Source organism: Salvelinus sp. IW2-2015, linkage group LG5 (genome assembly GCF_002910315.2).
Source record: "Salvelinus sp. IW2-2015 linkage group LG5, ASM291031v2, whole genome shotgun sequence".
NCBI classification, from domain to species: domain Eukaryota; kingdom Metazoa; phylum Chordata; class Actinopteri; order Salmoniformes; family Salmonidae; genus Salvelinus; species Salvelinus sp. IW2-2015.
In genome coordinates this window covers 10,759,115-10,768,006 of record NC_036844.1, presented here as the reverse complement: position 1 = coordinate 10,768,006, position 8,892 = coordinate 10,759,115, and positions in this window count along the sequence as shown.

Here is an 8,892-nt window from a genome sequence, read left to right as displayed (position 1 = left end):
TTTGACCCTTGCCTGCCTTGACTCTGAACCCGCCTGCCTGACCATACTGCCTGYCCTGACCTCGAGCCTGTCTGCCACTCTGTACTTCCCGGACTTTGACCTTGTTTTTTTTCCACGACCATTCACTTGCCTGCCCCTTATATTATAATAAAAATCAGAGACTCTAACCATCTGGCCTCCTGTCTGCATCTGGGTCTCGCTCTGTGCCCTTAAGTAATTGACATCCACAATTGATTATTCCATATTTAATAGAAAGACTTTGCTTTTGATTTTTTTATTCTACATAATATTGTAAATAATAAAACAAATGAAATGGACAAATTATAGGACCCATAACCTAATATTTTGTTGTACAACCTTTAGAAGCAATCACTGCAATCAAACGTTTTCTGTAGCTCTCAATGAGACTTCTGCACATCATAACAGGTAGTTTGGCCCACTCTTCCTGAGCAAACTGCTCCAGCTGTCTCAGGTTTACCTTCACCTTGGAGTTCAGCTTGTATCTCTTTGGCAGTTATCCTTGGTTCTTTTTCTACCATGCGCACTATCCTTCTGTTCAATCTGGGGTTGATTTTCCTCTTGCGGCCACGCCCAAGGAGGTTGGCTACAGTTTCATGGACCTTAAACTTCTTAATAATATTTGCAACTGTTGTCACAGGAACATCAAGCTGTTTGGAGATGGTCTTGTAGCTTTTACCTTTACCATGCTTGTCTATAATTTTCTTTCTGATCTCCTTTGCTTTCTCTGGTACATGTTCAGTGTGGTGCACACAATGATACCACACAGCACAGTGACTACTTTTCCCCATTTAAATAGGCCGAATGACTGATTACAAGATTGGAGACATGTGTGCTACTAATTAAATAAATGAATTTGTTTGAAATATCACCATAATCCAATWATTTATTATCTTTTCTAAGGGGTACCAACAAATGTGTTCCCAAGCCATTTTAGAATATCTTTGTAGAATAAGCAATAATTAATATTTTCACAGCTTCTTTGTTTTTATTCTATGACATACCAAAGGCATGCAAGTATATATGATAAAATAGCTTTTCATTTCATCACTTTTCAGGAGGAATGAAGCATTTTTTTGAGCTGTAAGGGTACCAACAGATTTGAGCACGTCTGTATATCACGAGCTTTCATATATCTCATAGATATAAGACAGGCACTTCAAAACCTTATWCCTTATGATACATTTTTTGACTGTCCCTTTTTCCTTTTATAAATGTGCTGTTCAATGTGTTTCTATGGGCTACAGTAGTAAAGGCCAAATTCCATATTTTATGAACTACTTTTTAAATGTACTTTTTCGAGACCTAAAGGGGTCCTACAATTCAAAATCAAATAGCAAAATGATCTATGGTTTGTCCATCTTAAAACAAGTTCATATATTAGCTTAGACTTTTAGAGGTTCACTGGGATGCCATTCCTTCTTCTGGGAACCCAAAAACAACTAGCTGAAAGCCACGCCTAGAATAAGCCACTTCTGTGATCTTCTAATAGGCTCACTTTGTTGCAGTATGCTGCCAATCAGCAAGTGATGTGCATGTTGCTAGTGGCAGCCAGTGTTTGTAGTTTACAGGCAGCAATTTACCAGTATTTTTCACTTCTACAATAGCTTACTGACAAGTAGTTTCCATTTAAGAAATGACAAATTTACAGTGATTTCTGCATAGTGCACCTATAAGTTACTGAAGAATGCACAATAACCTCRTGACACATTCTCTTACCACGTTTACATTACAGAGGTGCTCTACTTGCATGGGCATAAACATCAAACACTTAAACTGCTACAACACTTCCACTGATGATTGGCACAAATACACGTATATTTGACTGTGCCCCTGTCATGACGTTGGCCTGTGGGTAAGGTTTATGAACCCCCCCCCCCCCCATAAATACCTGTCTCCCTTCCCTCTCTCTTGACTCTACAGAGGGACTCTTGAATAGCCTTTGTTAAACAGAGAGTCTGGGAACATCAAACAAGTGGAGGGAAAGGAACCATATTTCGGGTAATAGAACCAGTTGAAAATATGCGTTGGTACTTAATGAATATGTCAGTTCGGTTGTCATCTGAGACATTATGACTGATGACAGGACGACCTAAACTGTATCTGGGAAAGTCTACACATTATAGTTATCAGATTCACATGGAATTGTTGTGCAATTCAAATGTTTCAATATAAAATTATTGGTGAAAAGATGAAATGTAATTTTAGCTTCCAAATGAGAGATTTGGGTTTTCATAAGGTTAGGGCTCTGCTCAATCAGTGGCCCGCCCCTGTGAAGAGACATGGGTTATAAAACTATGAAACACACCCTTCTCCCTCCACTATATAAGCCCTTGACGAAAATGTAACCTCCTGTTCCGGGGACATTGGTATGACGATTCGATGTCAGAAGGATTCAGATAATAACTACAGAATGAAGCAAACCTCAGCGTGAGCTTTGGTTGCGAATGGTATGAACTTTGAACTCTTACAGAAGTGATACCTCCTAGCCGTTGAGTTAGTAGCGGCCGCTGTAAACGTGGGCTAGGAAAGGARGGACAGAGTATCCCGTCTACCACACAACGACGACACTACAACGTATCCCGTTCACCACCAGAGACACTCTTCAAAGGACAAAGGACTCTGTTGGGCAACACGGCCTTCCATCTACCATGAACCTATTGAAGCGCAGCTCAGAGTAAATATTTATTGCATTTTCCTTTTCCAAATGGGCGGTAATTTAGATTGCATAAGATTCTGTATTTACGATAGAGTAGCTGCCTACGGCCCGATAGAGACATCACTTCTCTCTTTGTTCTTCAGTCTTCCCGCTCTTTCACTCAAACCCAGCCCCCTTTTCTTTGGGTAACCAGCTGTCATATCTGTTCCGTCCGCTAGGGATGTTTTCCTTTATGACATAATTTGTAATCAATGTATGGTTCATTCTGTGTATATGTAATTATGTGTGATTTAGTTAGGTATTTAGTAAATAAATAATTAAAACCAATTTTGTATTGTTAGCCAGGGTTCGTGAAGATAACCAAGAATTTACAACTTTCAGATGAGACTGAAATAAGGTGACGATTAATATTGACTGCTATTGATGTAAAATATTACTAGGTCTTTAAGAGTTTATTCGGAAGATAACAGCTCTGTAAATATTATTTCGTGGTGCCCTGACTTTCTAGTTAATCACATTTACATGATTAGCTCAATCAGGTCATATTAACTACAGAGAAAGGATTTTATAGAATAGCACGTCATATCACTTAATCCGGCATAGCCAAAGACACGACACCCCCAAATCTGCTAATGAGCCCCACCAGAACATTGCCCACACCTATCAATGCGCGGGTAATGATTTTACCAAAACCATTATTGGGTTTGAAAGATGTCCCATTATACCTACAAGGTACCGAACTGTGCCATGTGAGTTCATATGAATATCTGTGAAGTGTACCATTGATCTTTTRGTACCCCAGGTAACAACACAGTACCCTAACCATACCCTAATTTTAGAAGATAGTATGAAWAAGTATGAACCTGGTGGCACTGCAAATGTATCGATGCACTCCCAACCAAGAGGTTGCAAGTTCAAATCCTCAAAGAATATATGTACACTACCATTCAAAGGTTTGGGGTGACTTAGAAATATCCTTCTTTTTGAAAGAAAAGCTAATTTTCTGTCTGTTAAAATAACATCAAATTGATCAGAAATACAGTGTAGACATCGTTAATGTTGTAAATGACTATTGTAGCAGGAAACGGCAGATTTGTTATGGAATATCTACATAGGCGTACAGAGGCCCATTATCAGCAACCATCACTTCTGTGTTCCAATGGCACGTTGTGTTAGCTAATCTAAGTTTATCATTTTAAAAGGCTAATTGATCATTGGAAAACCCTTTTGCAATTATGTTAGCACAGCTGAAAACGGTTGATCTGATTAAAGAAGCAATAAAATTGGCTTTCTTTAGACTAGTTGAGTATCTGGAGCATCAGCATTTGTGTGTTCGATTACAGGCTCAAAATGGCCAGAAACAAAGAACTTTCTTCTGAAACTCATCAGTCTATTATTGTTCTGGTAAATGAAGGCTATTCCATGCGAGAAATTGCCAAGAAACTGAAGATCTCGTACAACGCCGTGTACTACTCCCTTCACAGAACAGAGCAAACTGGCTCTAACTAGACTAGAAAGAGTAGTGGGAGGCCCCGGTGCACAACTGAGCAAGAGGACAAGTACATTCGAGTTTCTAGACGCCTATAAAGTCCTCAACTGGCAGCTTCATTAAATAGCACCCACAAAACACCAGTCTCAATGTCAACAGTGAAGATGTGACTCTGGGATGTTGGCCTTCTATGCAGAGTTCCTCTGTCCAGTGTCTGTGTTCTTTTGCCCATCTTAATCTTTTAATTTTATTGGCCAGGATGAGATATGGCTTTTTCTTTGCAACTCTGCCTAGAAGGCCAGCATCCCAGAGTCGCCTCTTCACTGTTGACGTTGAGAGTAGGTGACGTCAAGTGTCCWTGAGCACTACTCGTTTTATATTGTAATGTCCTCCCCCTACACTGCTGCTACTCTGTTATTATCTATGCATAGTCACTTTAATAACTCTACCTACATGTACATAATTACCTCAATTACCTCAACAGCAGTGCCCCCGCACATTGACTCTGTACCGGTACCCCCTGTATATGGCCCCGCTATTGTTATTTACTGCTGCTCTTTAATTATTTGTTAATCTTATCTCTTACTTTAAAAAAATATTTTCTTAAAACTGCATTGTTGGTTAAGGGCTTGTAAGTAAGAATTTCACAGTAAGGTCTACACCTGTTGTCTTCGGCGCATGTGACAAATAAGATTTGTTTTGATATTACTTTGGTCGTGATAATTGGACAAATATTTACTTGATTCTGGGCAACTTTTAGGAAATATTTTTTACCTTAAATGAAATCAGAATACAGCATTTATACTGTCATTTTATAGAAATAACACATTCAAGTTGTTGTACATATTTACTTTACTTTTACAGAAACTTTAAGCAAATTGCATGTATTTATACTTGCCAATCTCCATTATGTCCACTGACCTGGTGGTGCAGCAGGAACTTCAGAAAGCTAGCAACTTAGAGGTTTTGTTTTCAAATTCCAATTCAAAATAAGCATTAACACCTGAATTTAGCTGTAAAAATACAGTAACTAGCTGTGGATTTACTGTATTTTCACAGCAAARAGACGAAAGCCAGGGGACCATGATACAATGCAAAGGACGTTCCTTGAGCAAACCGGGAACTAGACAAAACCTGCAGGGGTCAATGACTGTTTAAATTGAATAAATGACAATTATGCCTTTCAAAGTAAAATATTATAAATRACATTTTGAAGCTGGGTTTTCACATGTGCTGGAATATTGTCATATGTAACTTCATGTTATCGTGTTGAATTTTTGCATCCCCATTTTTGTSACATTTATTTCACTTTCATTTCACATGAGATCACGTTCTCATGTGCTCACATGTCATGTGTTATCACATGTTGCTTCACATGTTGTCACATGTTACTTCACCTGTTGTCACATGTTATCACAGATATCACACGAGATCACGTGTTCACATGTGAAATTCATGTGGTTTTTCCGTAAGGTCTGGCTGCACATACACAGTGCTGTATATTAATCTGACTGCTATAGCAGTCAGTATACACAACATAGTCAAAAGTATATGGACACCCCTTCAAATTAGTGGATTCGGATATTTCAGTGACACCTGTAGCTGACAGATGTAAAATCGAGCAAACTGCCATGCAATCTCCATAGACAAACCTTGGCAGTAGAATGGCTCGTAGTGAAGAGCTCAGTGACTTTATACGTGGCATTGTCATAGGATGCCACCTTTCCAACAAGTCAGTTTGTCAAATATTTGACCTGCTAGAGCTGCCCCGGTACACTGTAAGTGCTGTTATTGTGAAGTGGAAAAATCTGGGAGCAACAACAGCTCAGCCTCGAAGTGGTAGGCCACACAAGCTCACAGAACTGGACTGCCGAGTGCAGAAGTGCATAAAAATCATCTGTCCTCGGTTGCAACACTCACTACTGACTTCCAAACTGCCACACACYAGCCTGAGATCACTACGCGCAATGTCAAGCATCGGCTGAAGTGGTGCAAAGCTTGCCACCATTGGACTCTGAAGCAGTCTAAACGCATTCTCTGAAGTGATGAATCACACTTGCCAGGAAAATGCTACCTGCCCCAATGCATAGTGCCAACTGTAAAGTTTGGTGGAGGAGGAATAATAGTCTGGGGCTGTTTGTCATGGTTCGGGCTAGGCCCCTTAGTTCCAGTGAAGGGAAATCTTAACGCTACAACATACAATTACATTCTAGATGATTCTGTGCTTCCAACTTTGTGGCAACAGTTTGGGGAAGGCCCTTTCCTGTTTTAGCATGCCAATGCCCCCGTGCACAAAGTGAGGTCCATACCGAAATGGTATGTCGAGATCAGTGTGGAAGAACTTGACTGGCCTGCACAGAGCCCTGACCTCAACCCCATCAAACACCTTTGGGATGAATTGGAACGCTGACTGCGAGCCAGGCCTAATCGCCCAACATTAGTGCCGGACCTCACTAATGCTCTTGTGGCTGAATGGAAGCAAGTCCCTGCAGCAATGTTCCAACATCTAGTGGAAAACCTTCCCGGAAGAGTAGAGGCTGTTATAGCAGCAAAGGGGAAAACAACTCCATATGAATGCATGTGATTTTGGAATGCGATGTTCGACAAGCAGGTGTCCACATACTTTTGTGCATGTAGTGTACGTGCTGAATGTATTTATATAAGTCCTGCAGCATCCTTTGCTGAATGGAGAGAAAAGATCTTGAAGACTAGAACACAGTGAGAAGGAGACAGCTATCATTCTGKTATTATAATGGGACTGTCATAGAGAGAGAAAGTTGTATCACCCAATGTGTAAAACAATCTCCTCTCCTCCAGAAAGTTGCTGGTTAAAATCCTGAATGGGGAGATACATTGTGCACAATTAACTGGCAGCCGAAACACTCTAGCCTAGTTTTCAGATCCCAGGTACCATCCCTTACCCTTGATCTGAAACAGCCCCAGGGCATTCCCTCTCTTCTAACCATGCCCAACATCACTCCATCATTACCACTGATGTATCCTTTAACTTCAGCTCATTAACCAGCTTTAATTATTCATTAGTCTTTCTGCTTGGTTAATTAAATTAAAGGTCCGGCTCATTGGGACTGACCCCACTGTTTTCCACTGGGAAAGAGAGAGGGAGGAGAGAGGGAGGAGGAAGAGAGGGAAGAGGGAGAGAGATAGAGATGCAGAGATAGGGGCTGGGGGAGAGAGATATGGAGAGAGAGAGAAAGAGAGAGAGAGAGAGAGAGAGAGAGAGAGGAGAGTGATGAGGGATGAGTGGAGAGACAGAGGAGAGAGAAAGATGGAAGAAGGAGAACTAGAGAAGAAAGGGAGAGATAATGAAAAAGAGAAATAGAGCGGGCAAGGGGAGTGATAGGAGGTTAGTGAGGAAAGAGAGTGATGAGAGGAGATATTGGGAATGATTTAAAGTAGTTTTGTGTGGGAACTGTGCCGGATACCAATTCAGTGTGTTGTGTAGTGTGTGTGTTGTGGGTGTGTGGTGTTGTGTGTGTGTGTGTGTGTGTGTGTGTGTGTGTGTGTGTGTGTGTGTGTGTGTGTGTGTGTGTGTGTGTGTGTGTGGTTGTGTGTTGTGTGTGCCAGTTGGGGATCACTAGTTGACCCATCTTATTGTTGTGTGAGTTTCACCCTGCAGCGCAGAAAGCAGTAATACTATTGGATGTATATTAGCATCAGTGTGTGTGTGTGTGTGTGTGTAAGCAGGGTTAGGTAGGTTACATTCTAAATGTAATCCGTTACTAGTTACCTGTCAAAAATTGTAATCAGTACCATAACTTTTGGATTACCCAAACTCAGTAACATAATCTAATTACTTTCAGTTACTTTCGGATTATTTTCCCCTTAAAACGCATTAGAGGAAGACAAAAAGGATCCATCAAATGCATTTGGTGTGTCATCATAATGGTCTCTCACTCAACAAGATCTCATAGTTTCCCTTCAAAATTTGACTAATTATGGATGAACGTCTATTTTTTACACATTCATTCAGAGAGATTAAGATTAGGGCTATGGTTTGGGGAACGTTCTGCAAACCGCTTGCTAGAGCGTTGTGAACCGCCGCAGCGCGGTGGTCTGAGCAGCGTTTCAGCTCTTAGCATTGTGAGTTTTACCCAGGGCTGGGCAATTGTTTTTCTTGTTTTTGGTGAGCACCAAGGCATACATCGACATGCTCAGGACCTTTTCAAACGTCCACATATTAAGTCTATTTTTAGMGATCAGGCTGCTCTGACTTGTTGTCAGACTGGCTCAGGTGGAACAAACTTAAAGGCCCAATGCAACTGTTTTTATCTCAATATCAAATCATTTCACGGTAACAATTAAGTATCTTACTGTGATTGTTTTCAATCAAAATGATAAAAAAMAAAAATAAATAGCTTTTTAGCAAGAGCAAGTACTGGTTGGGGAGTGGTCTGAGTGGGGAGGGTAAAATTGAAAACTAGCTGTTATGGGCAGAGAGGTTTGGAACTCTCATTCTTACAACATTATGAAATCAGTTACTCCCCAACCCTGTGTTTGTGAGTGTGCGTCGATTACCCTCGCTCGGTTTGATTAATGCCCTACACCCCAGGTCATGCACTGTCTCGGTTCACTATAGAATAAGTGTACGTGTGTATAGAGGCCTAAGAGTGTTTGAGTGAGTGTGTGTTGTGTGAAGGACGGCTACTCTCATTGCATTCGTGGTGACGTGCAGAGCCCATACATTCATGCATGTGAGTGGGGGGGG